Source organism: Rousettus aegyptiacus, unplaced genomic scaffold (genome assembly GCF_014176215.1).
Source record: "Rousettus aegyptiacus isolate mRouAeg1 unplaced genomic scaffold, mRouAeg1.p scaffold_m13_p_3, whole genome shotgun sequence".
Classification (NCBI taxonomy): domain Eukaryota; kingdom Metazoa; phylum Chordata; class Mammalia; order Chiroptera; family Pteropodidae; genus Rousettus; species Rousettus aegyptiacus.
This window is the reverse complement of record NW_023416306.1, coordinates 119,028,798-119,047,496: the sequence shown is the minus strand read 5'-3', so window position 1 is coordinate 119,047,496 and position 18,699 is coordinate 119,028,798. Positions and strand designations below refer to the sequence as shown.

General features: G+C 34.4%; 1 pseudogene; it reads right to left on the bottom strand.

The window, feature by feature from the left end:
• Positions 1-6,929: 6,929 nt before the first annotated feature.
• Positions 6,930-7,048, bottom strand: LOC118601245 (annotated as a pseudogene).
• Between the last annotated feature and the right edge of the window lie 11,651 nt (positions 7,049-18,699).

Below are 18,699 nucleotides of genomic sequence, written 5' to 3'. Positions count from 1 at the left end.
GCACAGCTATTTTGTACAGTTCTTGAAATTTTTTTCCCCAGAAAATAACTTCTTTTTGGCAAGTCAGCAAGGTCAGTGCAATTTGTTTTGTCCAACAAGATAAAGTTCGAAGGGCAAATTGAGTTACTGTAGTCATCTGTTTTCACTCTAGACTAACATGAGCAAGGGGAGAATAAAGGAAGATTAGAATAAGAGAAATAACAGGAAGTCAGGTCGTTTTGGCCTTCTGGATGATTTGGGTATATTTTATTCTGAGTGAGATGGGAAATCTTTGGAAGGGGTCTAACAGAGAAATAATATGTTCTGATTTTTTTTTTTTTGTAAAATAGCCTTATAGCTGCTTTGTTGTGAAATACCATAGATGAGCAAGGAGGATGAGAACAATTTTTCATAAAAATAAATGAAGCAAGGTCAGAGGTTGGAAAATCAGTAAGGAAGGTACTGGATAGTCTAGATGAGAGATGATGGTGGTTTAGACCAGGGTGGTATAACAGGGGAAATGAGAAAAGTCTAGATTTCAGAGAAACTGGATTTATTTTGAAGTGGAGGTAATAAAATTAGTGGATAGATGTGTGGTGTTTAAAAAGGGGAAGAATAAATCATGGGGATGAAGTTTGTTTGCTTTAGCAAATGGAAAATATAGTTTCCATTAATTGCGATGAGAACCCATTCTGATGGAGAAGGCTCGGGTTAGGGCTAGGGGTAGAATGAAAGAGCTAACCAGAGCCAACTCTTTCAAACCTTGCTGATACATCAAATAAGATGAGGGCTGAGAATTAAATAGTCTTGAGATTACCTGTTGCTTACAATTTAAAGTCAGAACTTGGCTCAAGATTGGGGTTTAGCACTTTAGAAACTTTCTCATTTTATTTTATTCTCAAGCATATATTCAAGTTTTATATCTCTTCTTGAGATATTTTTCCTAATTTATATTCTTCAAGAAAAATGATCCATTTCAACCTAGTATTCAAATCTATCTGCATTTACTTATGCAAACTATTTTTATTCATGGATATCTGTGTCTATGTATATATACACATATAAACACATACATAAATATATAATACATTTTCTCTTTTAAATAATTTTTCCATTTCATAACCAATTTTATAAGATTTATTTTTCTCCCCTTTCATATTAATTAATATGTATGCTTTTTAATTACATTTCTTGTATGAGGTGCTAATATTAAAATCAGTGTTTATTTACTTTGTTGTGTAACTCAACAATATATGTGTTTATATTCTTAATAATGCTTTCTCTCTACATTTTTTTTGTAACTTTTGAGTTGACTGTTCAATTCATTCTTCAATCTCTTTTGTTTATTAGTGAATTTATATTTTTAATAGAGATTTGTTTCAGTATTACTGTTCTCTAGGTATTCTACAACTTGATTCTCATTTTCTATTTGATTCAAGATTGGTTAAGAAAGAGTATGAAAATAAACTATAGAAGGCTTTTTATATCATATTTAAAATTAATTGAAATATAGGGTTATTTAAAAGTATACTGCACTTATGAAAATGATTTATTAGTATGTTTTCTGGGCAAAACATTTTCTGGGACTGTCTACTTTTTCATCTATTTACATAGCTAACATTAGTAATTATTTTATTTAGATCTTTTATTTTTATTTAATTTATGTTCAGTTTTCAAGGGGATAAAAAAATGAGTTAAACATTGTTGTGTTTCAGTCTATTTTTTCTAGCATTTTGTTCATGCATGGTTTTTGCAGTTTGATAAAATACCTGTTATAATGTATTTTAGAGTCTTTTTTTGTGACCTGATTTATTTTTATTTTTGCTGACCTTTCCCTTTTATGTTTTGGCCCAATTTTTAAACTTATAATCGTTTCGAGTCTCTTGGTTTTACATATTTGAATACAATACATAAATGAATTATATTTTTAATTTGTTTTGTCTTGATTGAAATTTCCCACCATAAAAAATGGAAAATTAACATTACTAAATTTCCTCATACATTCATTTCCCCTCCTACCCTGTTGCTTTGCTTTCACATTTACATTTTGTTCTTAAATCAATATTTCCATAGTTTTAGACTTAAATAAGTCTTCAGTACTCACTGTATTTCATTCATAACAACCATAGGTGTTTGTTTCTGAGTTCTCTATTTTTATTTATCCGCTCTGTTGATTACAGCTTTCAAATTTTTTTAAGCTGGCTTCATGGGTGGTAGATTCACTGAAAACTGTATATCATATTACATCTTAATGTTAACCTCCAATGTGAAAAACAAATAATTGGAAATAAAGTTCCTGTGACATGATTGTCTTTCTTTAAAAAATTGTAAATATTGTCCTATTGTATATGGTACCAAACATCATTGTGAAACAATAAGGAATCATCCTAATATTCCACATATGGAGATGATTTACTGTTTCTGTTCCTTCGGATTCTTTTTTTTAGTAAATTCATTACTATATAATAGGGTTAATATATTCTGAGGCATTTATTTTTTTATTTTTTTTATTTTACTATTCAGTTTTTCATTTATTTTAATTATCATATGGGAATTTATTTTTTATTTTATCTTTCTATTTTGTTCAAGATTAGTAATTTATACGCTGGACATTATTTGTCTTCCAGCTTTAACTGTCACATCCTTTTTAAGTATCATATGATTTTGCTTGCTTTTACTTTAGATTTTAATAAATTTCATCAAGAAAATCTTTTAAACCATAGCTTTTGTTTTCAGCAATGCTTACGATGTTTCAATGATTTCAATGTGTCTAGTGAAAACTGTCATGTGATGCTCTGATTTCCCTCAACTAACTTCAGGAATAAAACATTTATTCCTCCAGCTACTGCTATTTGAACTATGAAATATTATATTGAGTTTTAAGATCTACCTCGATTTAATCTAAGTAGTCTAATAGTTGACAGGCATTTTTTGCAGACGGTAGTTTGATATTTGTAGCCATTTTTAGTTTTACTGTAGACAGAATTTTCATCGCACTTTGTTTCTAATGTTATTTTACTTTGGGAGAAGAATTAAATAAACATGACTTTCTTCCATTATATATTACCGAAAGTTATTGTTTTTATCTGTTTTATTTTCCATTATATGACATTTCTTAGAAAACAATAAAGAATCCCTATGATTTGTTTTTCAGAAGATATTAGATTTTTCTTTCACTCATTGTTTATATTTTAATACATCTTAACATTAATTTTAATGAAATATTTAAAACCTGTATTATTTTTCCAGCATCCAATCATAACTATATTTGGAATCTACTTTTTTCCTCTCCAAATTACTGTTATCTGATGCATATAATAGATAAGAAATACCAAAATATTTTTATATTTTGGAGTCAATAATAGCAATATTTACTAAAATATAAAATGAGTTCTCACCACTGCTAGGTTTTGAGAAATTTAATAAAAATGTAATTTGTTGAAATTATTTTTACCAAATGTTTATATTTTGAATTGTGCATTTATTGATGTCTTACCGGTTTTTAAATTATGAAATAGTCTAAGCTCCCATCAGATGCTTCACTGGAACTTGGCTTCTCATTCAGGGAACTTGGTTTTACATTATTCTTTTATCTTGACACATTCAACGAATTCTCTGGAAACAACTGGTTCACGCAGTGGCATTGGGCAGCCATTGGAGTTTGATTTTACATCCAGTTTCCATGAGAAATGTCCCTTTAAGTTAACTTTAGGAAATATTTGTATATTTAATGGGGGCTGTCATGAAGCACCTTCATGTTCCCTTCAGGAAATCATTATATGCTCAAAGGAGTAGCTAAAGCCAGCTTTGCATCTCATTGCTTACCTTCGGAAATCCTGGGAGACCTTAATCTAGTGAAGTGAGGGGTGCACTGCTGAGACCATGACTTAATCTATTTTTTCTTTCTCTTTTGATGCTGAGGCTGATTGTATATATTATTTCATGCAAATGAATGTGAATACAGTGAACTTCCTGCTATGCATTCAATTATTTATTTATCTACTCATTTACTTCGTGAGCGAGCATTTACTGAATCTCTGCTTTCTGTAAAACACTTGGCTGGGCCCTCATTAATATTCGACTTCAAGGATCTAATATTGCAGCAGTCAAATATCTAAACATTATAATGCAAAAAGATGGATGTTATTGGAAAATAATGGACATTATATATTCATTTTTAGTGTCATCCGTGTTCTGAAAAAGCTTTATCAGTAAAGAAACAACATGTATATTTTCCAACAAATAATTACTTTCTCAAGGTATCAGAGGGAGAATACATTCAAATAACAAAAGTTATCTTAGTTGTTAGAGGAATAAAGTCATTAACCAGGATCTTAGTAGCAATTCCCAGGGATCTCTGCTAGTTCTGCAAGAAGATATTTGCTTTTAGCATTGGTAGATAAAAGAAAAGTGCAGTTTTAGCAAATTATCTAACCATTGTCTTAGGCATCTTGACTAGAAGCTACAGGGGCGAAATCAGTGTATAGGCAGCCTTGAGTGATTAATAGTATCACTTTTCTTTTTCCTATTTAAGAACCAAATTCTAAATATGAAACTAAGTGTAATTGCAGAAAAATGATAAAAATAGCAACACTCGCTTAGTACTTTATAAAGTTTTTAAAAATATTTTTATTTACTTAATCATTTATTTATTTGATGAGTATGGATAGGTCGAACATGTTATGTATTTCATTAGACACACTGAACAGTAATAAAAACTGAGGCTCAAGTCTTAAAATGTAATTATCCTAAGTCATGCAGGTGGTTAAGCTGTTATTTAAAATAGGTCTGTCTAATCCAAAACCTGTGATCAAAATCTCTACACTCTGCAGCCTTGGAGTGAAACTCTAAATTATATAGCTATAGGTATAATTCCGAGATTTTTAAAAAATTTTGTCTTGCTTTGAAAACCTAGATCTGGATTCACAAACTCACATGCATCCAGGGCCAATGATGACATGAGTGTGTAAAGGAGGACTAATAGAAGACCAAACATCCTTGAACTATCTTTGGGTTCAAGAAATCTTTTACTTTTCCTTCATCTGTACTATATGAAAATCAGCAAGGGTAATATTAAAGAGTTCCCTTTTAGTGAGACAATAGAGAAGGATGGACTGTGCTAAAATGGTTATGTGCATTTTCTGGAGCAGTAGAGCAGCCATTATCCCTCCAACCCACCTGAGGTCATGACAAAATGAGGGATTAATATCGCCAGATCATCTGATTTTCCACAGATGCCAGAAATAGGAGTTGTAACATGAAATCTGATTTCAGAGGTAGTATAGCAGAGGGCAGCCTGTAGAGCCTCAGACCTCGTGTTCGAATCCTGTCTCTGCCACTTACAAGTGTGTGACTCTACTGCTACCCAAAGGCTCTGTGCCTCAGTGTTCTCATCTGAAAATGAAGTTAAAAATAGTGCTCTCTTAAAGACTCTGAAGACTACACTGTGATTGTTATCCTGGGAAGTATGCATTCTTGCTGTACTGTCTACCTCATAGGATTTTGTGAGGACTAAATGAATTCAATTCATGTAAGGCCCAACATAATAAGCACTTAATAAATGTCAGTTATCATTATTTTTACTGATTAGCTATTCTTGATTAATTATTTTTTATGTTATAAATATCATGTAGGCCAAACAAAAATATTCACCAATTTGCAACTTTTCATTGTCTTATAGAAATTCTTTTATTTCTGTCATTGCCTAAATAATTTACATAAGTATTCACCATGTAGTTGGTAGTCTCTGGATTAAATTCTTATGGTTAAAAAAAAAACTAGATTCCCATAGGTATGATAATTATATTTTATACATTAAACAGTGTAGCATCTTCCCCCACTTGACCATGTTTTCACTATAAAAATGGAACACCGAATTTAAAAAACAAAGTATAACTATTTCTTAAGTAGCAGTGGTCTTTATTGGACTATAAATGAAATTGGACAAAGATGGTAATGGAGGATCAAGAGAAGATCATTGACATGAGAAATGAAAAGCTCTTGGTGCATGGTACACTGGGTGGGTAAGTATTTCGGAAGGTAATGGGCATGTGTGTAATTCATACTAGCTTCTTGGCCCTGCTATCTTTGTGTTTATATCTAAGATCCATGAAAATTAGACTGTTTGTAAACACAAAGAGCTTAAAACTATAAAACATCAATGTTAAGCTAGAGCATTCCAAATATACTTCAGTGTAGTATGAACCAAAGAAGCAGCCTTCTCCATTTTGCAAAAGAACACCACGGAAGTTTATCGTCTTGATGATACCAATGACTTGATTGTGGAAGGAGATTACAATGTCTGGTGGACTAGGAAGTGTTCAGCGATAATTGACAAGAAATGATGGGAACTTGGCAAGCATAGTGGCATCCAGATGATGTTAAGCAAATCAACATCTTTGTAATAAGAGAGGTTTTATTTCTCAAAATTTAAAACACCTCTGGACTTCTCCCAGGTGTATGAAGAATTAAAAAAGTCTCCTTGACTTTTTCATGGGAAACAGAGTCCTTTGCAAGAAAGGCAAATAGGAGCAAGATTTGAACCATTGCTATTAATGTGATTTTTTCTCTACCTACAGGCTCTTTAGGCCTGAGAAGACTTGGATAGGCTTATAATATATTTTATATTATAAAAATAAAATTTATTTTAAAATTAATATATATTTTTAAATGATAGAAAATCAGGGCATGCTTAAAAGACGAACTCCTATGTGCAATTAAAGATCTCTTTTACAAGCAGTTAGCATTTATAAGTTTTGATAGTTTCCTACATTTTTAACTCTTAGTGTATGATTTAGTGTTCATATTGACTGTTTTTAAATAAGTTTCTTACATGGTATCTATGTGAAATTTCTGCTTTCCATTCATTTTTTTTTTTTTTTTTTGTAATCACAGATTACAAGGACCTTGTCAGTTTATGATCCCTTGTTTTTTTTTAATTTTAGTTTTTACAACTATAGCACCTGGTCTTCTTAGGTGGTCTCCCATCCAAGTACTAACCAGGCATGACCCTGCTTAGCTTCTGAGATCAGAGGGGATCAGGCTTGTTCAGGTTAGCATGGCCATAGATATGCCTCACATTCTTAAAGACAACAGAATCAGTTAAATAAAGTTTCTTTCACTTTTTTTCTAAAAAAGAATTCTACATGTCCATTTCCCAAGTTGTATAGAACAATTGTCCAGTGTAATTTCCCTCAATGCACTTTTTTAATTATAAGATTTGTATTATTTATAGATAACCACCTCTGTACTTGGACCAGCATTCTATATTACAATGCCAGAACTAGTTAAGTTTTGAATTTGTGATACACATTGGCTAATGCCTGCCTTTGCTCCTCCTTTTAACCACTGTGTGTTCTTTCTGGAAGTTATTTCTTGAAGTGTGGCACTCAGACCACCTCTGTCAGAATCATTTAAGTCGCTTGTTAAATGCAGCTTCCTGACCCTATCACAGACTTCATAAATCAAGTTATCTTTGACTATGCCTTCTAAAGTTTGTGAACCACTCCTTCTGGCTTCACTTTGAAGATTCTGCTACTTTTTAAAACAGGATTTCTCCTTTTTTGAAAATATATCATTTAAATCAGCCAATACATTGGGGTTGCAGAGTACAATGCTGATTTCAAAATCTTACAATCCAGTGGAAATTAGCATGAGGCTCTTGATGGTAATACAGAAGCAAAAGGCAGATTCATAAAAATGCAAATTATATATATTATATATAATATATTTAAATTATTTATATATATATAATATATATATATATATATAATATATATATGAAGTGCCGTAAGGGTTTAGCAAAGAGAGAGAGACATCAGTACACATTGGGGAAGACTAACCAAGGATTTGTGAAGGAGCCAAATTCAACATGGAACTTGAAATGACTTGGAGTTTTAGAGGTGAGCATAAGTAGAGTCCATCAGGAGAGCAACAGAGCAAAGGCACAGACGTGGAAAGATGAGGATGATAATCAGTGCCAACTCATAATTCAGCTCAGCTGAAGCATAAAATACACCCATGGGAGTTGTGGGTGATGAGGCAGGAGTTGTAGGTTAAATTGTTACTGTGAAGAGTCTTGAAGTCTATATCTTATAGTTGGTATTTATTTTGTACCTTCTGAATGTCTGCAACATTTTTAAGTGGGCTACAGATTTGAGGTAGAATTTGTGCATTGTGCAATTACATTTCTGATTTAATAGCCATATTTGCAAAGTCAAATCAGAAGTTAGGTGGCCAAATACAGGAAAAAGTGGCAGCAAATCCCAGTGCAACTTCTTGGTCTGCAGAGAACAACATGTGGGTGAACTCTCTCTACCATATAAGATCTTGCAAATCCTGACAAGTTCAATTCTTATTATGTCACGGTCATTTCCTACTTTGGCATTGCAGCATGATTCATAAAGGACTTATACAATCTATGAGTTTCTGTTGAATAATATGTTTGAAAAATAGCAGATTTGGGGTGGGGGGGGACCAAAGTTAGTGTCGACAAGACCACAGTGTCATCCTGGGTATATGAGAGGGTTGTTTCATAGGGGGAAGGCACAGCTAAGGCACAGGATGTCTGATGAATAGCTCTGTCCACCACCTTCCAATATGATGGAAAACATATTTCTTTATAGCTCATGCCTAACGCATTTACATCATCTTATATGAGATTTCTGATCCTGACTTTGGTCAAAGATAAATAAGAGAGCCATTTCCCTGTAATGTGTTATGAGATATTTGAAACTATGTGGGACTTATCAGGAGCATGTTAAGAGGAACAGAGAAGTCAGCCAGGTCAGCCTTTCCTGGGGGACATTGCTGTATTCCAGAGAGGCTGGCTGAGGACTTTAGAACATGTGTTAAATGCTGAAGATACATACAAACATTGCCCAACAGAGAAGGAAGCATCCAAGGAAACCTCAGAAACTTGTCCATCACTCAGAAGTGTGGTCAGTTTTTGGAGGATACCTACAGAATATATAGAGACTAACAGGACACAAAAGTCACAAAAAAAGAACAAATACAAGTGTCAGCATAAGAGCCAGTGTTTTAGTTCAGAGCAAAGAGGAATTGTTTTTAAGTTTAGCTAAAATTTTCAGATTTTGAAGTTCTAATCTGGGTTGCTGACCTGTGCTCTCATGGATCAGAGATAATATGGGCTTGAGTTAGAATGAAAATTAGAAAATAATTGATAAAAATTAGTCCATAGGACATGTCTTCTAATTGGGTGTATATCTGTCAAGGGACAGAAGGGAGAGAAATGGAACTCAGTGTGTACATCGATTTCGGATATTCTTAAGGGGAGTCGGCAACTGAGAGAGAGATTTGGACTGCAGATGTATACTTGTAGAGAAAAATCTCTAAATTACAAAATACACCGAAACCTGTCATCTTCTGTTTGTAAAATGTCAAAAATGGTAGTATTTTTTTCATAGCACTGCAAGTAAAAATACCATATTGCCTCTCCCTAAACATAACCACGTCCGCAGCATGATTTTTCTATGGATAGTCCATAACCTAGGACATTTGTCCTTTTTTTCTAAAACTAAAATCATATAGAATGATTCCTCCTTGCTAGAATACCATAACTGAAGGCAGTGTGGAGTGCTCCTGGAGTGTACATCATATTAATGTCTAAGAGATGTCACTATGGCCTGTATTCCTAGTCACAGTAAATGAATTTGGAATCTCTCACAGCTACATCTCTTTTCATGATTCCCTCATAGAGTGAGAGAATGATGTGTAAACTTTCCTTGACAACCAGTCCCTCATAGGATTCCTCACACACTGATGTATTTGACAGAATCAACCACCTTAGTGAAGTTCAAATACACAATCCACTGATCACCACACTCTGCCCATCACTGTTCCCACTGCTGTCTAAGGGAGGTTAACGCACCATAGGCAGTTACCTGGCTGCAGTGAAAATACTACTGCCTTGACCAAAGCAGACCATTGGAATGGATGACTTAATACTGTGCTGCAAACTGTGTGTGAATATGACAGGTGACATTATTTATATGGAAATAGGCCTTTCCAATCTACATGGACAACTCCTCAAGACACTCTCATAACTTGAATAGGCAAGAAATTTCCTTCTAGTAACTTCTAATCATGAATTCTCCTCTTTCAGCTTTTCTGAGTCCTCAGCCAGAATGTGTACAAATCTGTGGTGAAGGACAGTGGCTTATTCTGCAGGTCACATGTGTTGTCAAGATGGAAGGCAATGAGAAATGAATGTGGGTTCCAGCTTGGCTTTGTGTGTTCAGTTGTCCTCATGCACCCCAGTTTTTCTCACTGTCTCTCCAGTTTTTTTTTTCTTACTGCCAGTCTTGCTGACCTACACCAACTTCAGCTCACCATACAATGCATAAGTAAAACCTTCCACAGAGTTCTTCACCAGTTTCTATAATAGTGTAGAATCTAATCCCTATAATAAATAAATTATTCCTGATTGTGTATGGTCTTTTTGGTTTTCTGAACAAACCCAGATATTAAAGCTGTTTATCAAGGAAATGATATAAGAAGATTTGCACATTAGATCAATACCTACAGTATGTAAAATGGATTTTATATAGAATTATGATTAGAATATTCTCAATAGCAAATATCTTTACTTTTCAAATGAAATCTTAATTGAAATCTAAGATAGAAGGTGACATACTCGCTTAAAATAGGGATGAGGAACTTAAGACCTGATTGTCTGCCTCCCTTTTTTCTTCCCTTAACAATCTTGGAAGTACCCAATGTTCTGAGAACACAGTTTAACAATGTTGGCATTTGTAAATATAATATGCTTTTATAGTCATTTTGTGACAAATGAAGTGGTCCAGGGATACAGTGTTGGAGGTGAGTATGGAGCATAAGGGGTAGCTTCAAAGGTATTTAGGAATTAAAACTAACACTGCTTTGTGTGGATGGTATGAAAAAAGCAGAAATCTGGGATTTTTTCAGTCCAGGGGATTACTTGATGGTGTCCTTTCTTGAGAATATACTACAAATGGACATGTTAATTTGAGGCCATTGAAGAGTTTTTGGCTGTTAAAGTCAAGTACATGAAATAGGGCTGTTGTTTGAGATAGAGGTCTTCTATAAAGACCTTGGTTTTCAATCATTGCAAAGGTTAGTCACTTCTAGATAAGAAGAATATATTGAGAATAGCTCAGGCACAAATATAGACTCTGAGAATCAGCAACATTAATATGATCATAAAGGCAAAAAACACTTAGGTTGCTATGAATGCAGGAAAACCAAGAAAGAAGAATCTATGGACTATAAAGAAAAGGAGCATTTCCATGGAAGACTGGTTAAAAGCGTGAAATATCAAGCATGCCCAGGTCATAAAATATCCTTTAGATTTAGCAATTATAGAATTACTGATGAATAAATAAGAAGAAAGAGGGAGATAGGATTTGCTTTAAGGAGTGAATGAGAGAAAAGTTTATGGAAGCAGTGAGTACTTTATGAAGGAAAAGAGTAAAAGATGAGAGATGCAAAGAGATGTGGGGTCAAGGGTATGGCTTTTTTGAAAGTGGCAACTTGAAGAGAAAAAGTAATTCAAGAACAATTTATTGTGTATTAATCTTCGAGTATTTCATTGTTTTCCTTGAATTTCTATCTTCTTACCTCCATCTACAAGTATCTTTCCTCCAAGATATGTTCTGTCTGTTTAAATAGCAGAAAACTCTCTGTTCTTTATAGCTACAAAGTATTATATACGAACTTCTAAAATCATTAAGTATTAAATATATTTTCATTTTCATAGTGCATGTGTTAGTCCTGCCCTTAAGTTGTACCACTTACTAGAAGTGAAACCAGGCTCTTGAATGTTCACAGTTCCTAAAGCTTCTGTACTTCACTGTCTAAGTTCAGGACTATGGTTTCCCTCCCTTTCTAACCTCTGCTCCTGGTTTTGATATTTCCCTTCATTGGACTGCGTGAAGACATAGAGCTTTAAAGCAAACAATCATAGACAGACCATTATTCTTTTTTCTTTTTCTAACTTTATAAAGGGTAAGTTCTTAATGCCATCTTTAAAATGATCACTTAACATTTATTTTACATTAGGCACTCTGCTTTTGCATTTTAATCTCATTTAATTCTCACAATAACCCCATATGAAAGGTATTATTATACCATTTTTATGGAAGGTGACCGAGTCTCAGAAAGGGTAAAAAATTTGTTAAAATGTGTAAAATTAATAAATATCAGAACAAGAATTAAAATTAACAAAATATAATAATGTAAGCATAATGTCTGGCATATAGCAAGCACTGAAGATGACATTTTATTGTTAATACTATTTCTAATAGTTTTTATAATGCATATTTAGTGCTCTTTTATTGTGATACGATTTCATCCTATTCTTATACAATTAATTATAACAGATAATAAAGAATCACTTACATCAAAGCATAATCAATGTTAGCTAATAATCTGCAATTAATATAATTGAGCATTAGAAAGAATGTCCAGGATAAGATGAAAAAATGAAATCGAGTATAGTGATAGACGCCCTTCCCACCAGTACCAGTACTAAGATTGACTTGGAGATTAGTTACCAATAGTAGATTTAATATAAAATCAATAGCATCTCATTTTTGGTTGATACATGGTGATTAATTTTGTGATAAGGTATTTCAGAAAACACTAAGGAAGGTATGGACTTTTGGAATTTCTCTAATAATCATTTCCTGAACATGAGGGGTCTGAATTCAATTTCTTTTTAAATCATTTGTCCACAAGATTTCTTCTAGGTATTTTGTTTGCATTTGAAGGAATGACTACGAGAACAGAATGACTAAAGAGGCAAAAGAGAGGGAAAAAAAGGCGTTAAAACACATTATTATGTTGTACATTACAAATGGATGAAAAATGGTCTAGAAAGAAATTCTGGTTTAAGGATATATTTACTGTTACAGGAAGGAAATTATTTTGATCAAAAGATAATAATTTTAAGATTTTACATCAGTTAATAAAAAAACACAAAGCTCTGTGATTGGAACCCATGTTTGTTTGACTCTGAAGATGGCTCTGGACCAAAACACTGCCCTGAATTTTCAGTCTTTTAACAATCAGTTCTCAGAGATTGCAATTACCTTCTGGCTCCCTATTAATTATCATTTTCGCAGTTGCAGACAGGAGCAGTATGCCAGTATGGTTTTCACAGCCTGCATGATTGCCTTGATTTTTTCTAATCCAAGCAGTTCTTCATCCTGCAGCAGATTTCTTTCTTCTATATGTAGCTGAGTGGTTTTAGAAATGTCCATGAGAATTGTTGGCGATAGGATTTGTGGATGTCAGTAATTAAGCTGTCTACTCCAGCTGCAAGCTGTTGGACAACATGGGTAGTAGAAGGACATAGTCCTGCTGCAAAGCCTGGTCTTAGTGAGAACGGAAAGGTCAGTTCGCCACCCCCTCCCCCACCCCCGTTTGGTTAACCATGCACTGGGAAGCTCAGTTTATCCTGGATTCACCCATGATTTTCTCATCAGTCTTATATCATTTTTACAAGGTAGTATTTGCCACAAGCCACATGGCCTAAGTTGCTTTTAGGCTTTTATAGTGTCTATACACAAAGAACAACCGTTCTCTGAATCTGCCATCAGTACTCCATGCCACAGAATTATACTGGGCACATTGCTGATTCCAATATAGGCCTGAATTTTCATAACTTGTTCCTGACATGGACTGCATTTTGTTTCATGTCACTCATAATTAATTATGCATTTCCATCGTTTCTGTCAAAATCATTTTTGTCTGCACCCTTTGGAATAGAGAATACTTATTACAGATTTTTAGATTTTTTACTCTGCTTAATTATTGAAGCATAGCTACATGATGAGACCTTTCTGTAAAGAATCATCTAGTATTATTTCACGATATATGAGCCTTTATGCATCCTGTTTGCCTGTTAGTTTTAGGTGTTTTTGGTGATGTTCTGTTCAGTCACCATTGAAGTATGCTGATGATTAGACTAGGAACCAGTATTAATTGTGACTAATTATCATTTTATCTCCAACATCTAGCATATATCTGCTAAACGATGTACAATGAATGAATGACTGAATGAATGAATGAATGAGGTTGTTGATCAAATATCCCTGTTTTCATAATGCCTTTCTAAGTAGTGTCCAATTTCTGGTCTTTTCATTTGCCCCGCAAGCTTTTTCCTTCATTTATTAAAAACAAAATGTATCTCGTATTTACTGTATGCCAGTCACTTCCCTTAAATGGCTTACATCACATCTTCGGGGTGTGTGTGTGTGTGTGTGTGTGTGTGTGTGTGTGTGTGTGTGTGTGTTGGAGAGAGAGAGAGAGAGAGAAAGTGAGAGAGACTGGTGGGGAGAGTGGGAGAGAGAGAGAGAGTGGGAGGGAGACAGAGACAGAGAGACAGAGGCAGAGAGACAAAGACAGGGGTATTGAAAATAAGTGTGAGCATTGGGTGGGGTGTAGACATGTAAACAGGCAATCACAACCAGTGTGCAAACTAAGTATAGGTGCAGTGCAGGCAGCACTAGGCTATCAAACCCAAACCCAAGGCTATGAATGACTTCTTAAAAGAGATGATTCTTTTACTAAGCTTTTAAAACAGGTGAGGTATCCAGGACAAGGCATGTGGAGAAAAGAAAAGAATTACCGTCAGAGCCAACAATGCATAGAAGTGTGAGCATAGCATGCAAGTAGTGAGGTATGGCTGCTGGAGGCTAGGTGTTGAGTGAGTCCTGGGGCGTTGCCAATTCTTAACACCTCTGATACCACCATATTCTAAGCCACTATCATTCCTTTGCCTGTAATAAATAGGCTCCTACATAATCTCCTTCATTCTATTCTTCTAATAATCTCTTCTACAACAGCTGCCTGAGAGACCTTTTTAAAATGCAAATTATGGCACTTCTTTGCTCAAAAGTCTAGGTGGCTGACCATCACATTGGAATGAAATCAAAAGTCCTTAAAATGGCCTGCAAATCTCTAGATGCTCTGGCTCCTGGCTTGCCCTCTGCTTTTGCTTCCTGTAAATCAATCTTTTCATGCTCCTTTCCAGCCACACATGGGATCCCTATGCTCCCTTGAGAGCACCATACACTCTCCCAAACTCAAGATTTTTGTACTTGGCAAATGGATTAACACTGAGTAATTCTTCATGATTTCTGTTATTATGAAGGGATATGTGTGCACTGGCCAATCTCATATTTCTTCAAAGCTTAGTTATTATCTTAAGATCTGATATCATTCTCTTGTAGTCAGATACAAATCTGTATATTTATGCCTATATATCATGCGTGAAAATCAGCTGAGAAGTAGTGTTTGGGTAGCAGGAGCCACTTGTTATATTTGTGGGGAAAAAATTTCCAAGTATATCCTTCAGAGCTAGAACGAATTGCCTTAACATAGCAGTAGATTGGATTTTTTCAACACTAAACTAAGTTTCAGATATTAGAATGTCACATGTTCAGGACACTAATATATATAGTATGATCCTTCAGGGCTATACTAGTCCCAATTAATATCTTTAAAATCATCTAAATATTCAAAGAAGCATCTTTAACATTAAACCATGAACACCAATGGTACCTCTTGAACCAAAAGGGTTCCCTTCTTGAACATAGAAAACATTATTTTTCTTTTTATGTTTCTTCAAAGTGTCTTATACTTTAGGATATTCTATTTACTAAAGGTTCAGTGACAGACGGAGGAGATTGCAGTACTGGACCACAGTCCAAGTGACACTAAACACTCATTCTTCATACTGGTGCTGAAGCTAGAATTCGTAATACTGATTTATAATCACATTTACCTAAGACTTTTGTTTTGTAGGCAGTACTGCCTAGAAAGAGATGAATGTAATTACTGGTCTTTTGTGATCCAAATCACATAATGTTTGAGTGCAGTATTTGCTGGAAAGATGATGTAGTGGCCTCAGCAAGAAGCTGTGCATGGCCAGGTAGGTCGGCCTGCAGCTTGTGCCACACTGAGGAAGGTAACGAAAGATCTATCACTTTTGACTTAAGCATCCCCTGTCTCCACTTAAAACTCGGGCATTGTTTTAGCTGTTTTGAGAGGCTCAAATATAAAGTAATGGTACACATATTTCTGTTGTAGTCACTGAAGGTCTTTCACAAGGATGACAGTTGTTTGCTCAGGCAGCTTTATTATCCACAAAGTTCTTTTAAAGTCAAGTCCTTGGCACTATAGGGCTAGGTGAATATCTCTGTTTCCATTATGTAAATGGGAAACCGAGTCCATGAGTGGTTATGTTGACTAATTATAGTAAATATTCAAGTATTTTGTATGAGGATGGAATATGTTATATTATGTTATATTTAATAATTATTTATTAGGCTAAACATTCTTTACCAATTTTCAAAATATATTAACATATAGGAAAAGTATAATGATCATAACTTAAACCTCATTCATAAAAATGGGTGTTAAATGGACAAAATTTTTTAAAAATGTGTTGAGTACCTACAGTCTGCTGGATACTCTGCCAGACATGATATTGACATAGAGGTTTCTAAAGAGGTCTAGGTTGTGATAAAACAGTAATATACTCTTCACTTTTATTTGTAGTTTTATGAAATTGACATTTCTCTACAAATGTCAATAAGAGGTTTTCCTAAAATAAAATAATGCGTAAGGAAACTGGTGACTTCTTGAAAGTGGTGAATGGTTTAGAAGGTTCAACTCAAAATGCCCTCTTCCCATGGAGAGCATTGGTTTTTGTCACAAACACAGAGCAATTGGGTTCGGCAGAAGTCTAATAGTGCTGACTTTCCAATGCCATGTAGAAAAAAGCTTGATAAAATGGATGATCTTCAAAACAAAATGTTCTTAGCTGTAAGTAGAGTTCTCAGATAGTGTTTGCCTTCATCATCCCCAGTCTAATCTCTTACAAGCACAGACACGTTTCTGTCAAGGTAATGTCTCCAATTTCTAAGTCATTCAACACTCACTTATCGAATGTCACTACATGCAGAACACAGTACATAACTGTTGTCATGGTGTCTCAAAGGATATTGACTGTCACTTTTCTTTGCCATGTGTTTATTTTTTTTCCTCTGGGGAAAGAAACATAGTTCTATGTGAAAAATCTACTTACATAGCTCTAAGGTATGTGATACACTCAATTACTAATTTTGAGTTCCCTCAGAGAAACGGTCACTAGCCAATCTTAAGTATTAAAGGTAAATATTAATTACATAGTTGCTGAATTTTTGATTTTGGCCTACAGGGGCTGGAAAAAATATCCAGAGAAATCCATATACCATATACTGAAAATGTCAATCCAATGTTTTAAAATATTTACAATCTTTCTCTAAGAAAATGATTAGAGTGGAAATACCTGAGGCATTTTAAGAAGTTTTAGAATTAGAAAGAAAGATAAGAGGCTACAAACAATGTTATCTTGAAGGCAATGTGAGAATGCAAAGTAACTTTTCTATGATTACCTAATTACATTTTATAACTTTCTTTCCCAGATTGATTTGAGGCTCCTTTGTTGTTCCAAGCGTGAAGGTCAATTATAGAATTTGCCTGGGAAAGCTCTTACATAAGATTGTTCCAGAAACACAAAAGGGTTACTTGAAGAACCTGAGTTGATAGAATCAGACTGCTTAAAAATAGGCTTTTACAGTGGCTTCCTCCTGCTAGATATTTGTTTCATTTGTAACCATCGAAATCACTGCTTCTGTTTACTTGAAGCTGGAATGTTATTTTCAGGAAATACAACAAAAGATTATAATTTTCTTTCTGTGTGTGTTTTTGCTGATTCACTAACAGCCTTTATGGAAACCGTATATTCTCAAAGACTCCCTTTCTCCCTTGTACACTTGGCAATATTTTCCTCTTCCAAAAACAGACCTCAAATAATACCTTTATGAAGATCTTCTGGAATTTTCTCCAGTGTTCCATTGAGTTACTGGTCCCCAAAAGCTTCCATATCATTTCATATCCATCTCTACCAAAGCTAACTCACTAAGTTGTGCATACAAGACTGTCTCCCTCAGGGACTAGAAGGCCCTAGAAGTCAAGAACAGCTAGAACAGTTATCTAAAACTATATATAACTAGACAAACAGAAGTGAACACATCATCCAATTCATTAGTTCATTGCACGTATGTTCTTATCTCTTTTTTAAATTGAGCTTTCTCTCCAAAGTCCCTGCTTCTTGTGTTGCATATGGTTTATCACACGCATCAAGAGATTAGGAACATTAAGCAGGTGACAAATATCAACAATGAGCTAGAAATTTATTGTAATCGACCAATATGCTCCACCTTGTAATTGCTCAGAGCTTTTTGCTCCATAATTATATGATTGCCTCAGTGTAGCCATTCAATGACGTTATAATTAGTGGGTAATTAACTAAAGCTTTTGCTGAGATGCTATAAAGCATGAAATGTGTGGGCAGGTTGGTAACATGAGGACTGATAAACTACTTCATCAATAAATTTCTGAAAATACTTTATCTTTTTCAATCCTCAGCAATTGTAAACCCCTTTTGAGCTTGCATATTCTGTACCTTATTCCATGAGTTGTTTTGTGTGCCCTCCCAAGCCTGGAATGGGGCCATCTAAGCCCTACCTTACTGCCTCTTCTACCCCACCTGCACTTCCACACATGCTCTTTCCTACTTCCCTAACACTTTAATCTTTTAGCAGTTGCCAATTCACAAAAGGGTTCCACATTTGTGACTATATTTGATGTGCGAGGTGAATTCCGCAGAGC